The sequence below is a fragment of the Echinops telfairi genome, unplaced genomic scaffold (genome assembly GCF_000313985.2).
Source record: "Echinops telfairi isolate 266 unplaced genomic scaffold, ASM31398v2 ScPeMD7_1;HRSCAF=3_0, whole genome shotgun sequence".
Lineage (NCBI taxonomy): Eukaryota > Metazoa > Chordata > Mammalia > Afrosoricida > Tenrecidae > Echinops > Echinops telfairi.
Genome location: NW_022103896.1, coordinates 92,799,932 through 92,801,063, shown reverse-complemented (window position 1 = coordinate 92,801,063; position 1,132 = coordinate 92,799,932). Strand labels below are relative to the sequence as shown.

Below are 1,132 nucleotides of genomic sequence, written 5' to 3'. Positions count from 1 at the left end.
CAAAGGAGCTCATCGTCATCAAGGTCCTCGTATTTTGCTACGTCCTTCCAAAATGGTTGTGCCATGATTTGCAATGCCGAAGTCACTTATAATCAGAAGCGAAGCTGACTGGTGCCCTCTAGAGCCACTGACCTCCTGTGAAGACCCACTGGGTCTGCGGACAGCTGCATTCCCAAGGCCTCCTCAGCTCCCCAGGGAGTTGCTAGATCCATCTCCCAGCAGCAACCCTACTCCACCTTTGAGGCTGTCTTTGAGGCTCATTTCCTTTCGATTTCACAGTGCTTTTGATGCCGAGTCTGTTAATAAAATGATTGAAATGGCTCTAAATAATATAGTTTTCCCTCTAGGGCAAAGTAGATCTTCCCTCTAGGCTGATGGAACCTAGGAGGAGGTCTTGAGGCTAAAGAGCCACTCCTTTTTTTCTGGTGTAATTATCTCAAGTCTCCTCTCACAAGGAATAGATTTTCTATTTTAATATTAAAAATATCGAATTCTTGTTTTACTTTTTGAAATAGGATGCACATAAAAATAATTACATTTGAAGTGGAAAATGTTCAAGAGCTGATGGAAAAAAATACTGAGCTTCTGGCTAATGTTAATCTAAAACATTTGGAGAAATATGAGGTCCAAAGAAACCATGAGTAGTCAAACTAACGAATGGAATTATGGAACAACTTTTAAGTAAAAAAGGGAGATTAAGTAGGAAAGCTATCTAATGGGAAAATGCATCCCCAAAGGACAAAATATGATGCTATTTTCAGGAAAGATGACCCACTCTCCCCGTGTCTCCCGCTGGATGTATCAATATAATATATTCCTTGAATAATATAATATATTCAAGGAAAATTGAATACTGTGAAAAATAAAATGCAACACATAAAAATTGATGTTCTACACATGAGTGATTAGGTCAGCTATCTAAAAACTCTGAAAAGGAACCGGGTGGACTTGGGAAAGAGAGGTCACCTGTGTTCCTTGGCATCTTACTCTTTCCACAAGGAAAAGCAAATGTGAACATGCCATTCCCAGTGTAGGGCATGTGGGTGTGCATTAGTTGCAAAAATGCAACTAACCAAGAACTCTGATATTTTTTTTTTTAAGTGAAACATTGGTATTTTAATTTCTTATTACT

General features: G+C 38.9%; 1 pseudogene; it reads right to left on the bottom strand.

The window, feature by feature from the left end:
• Positions 1–65, bottom strand: part of LOC101663564 — a 2,169-nt pseudogene extending 2,104 nt beyond the window's left edge.
• Between the last annotated feature and the right edge of the window lie 1,067 nt (positions 66–1,132).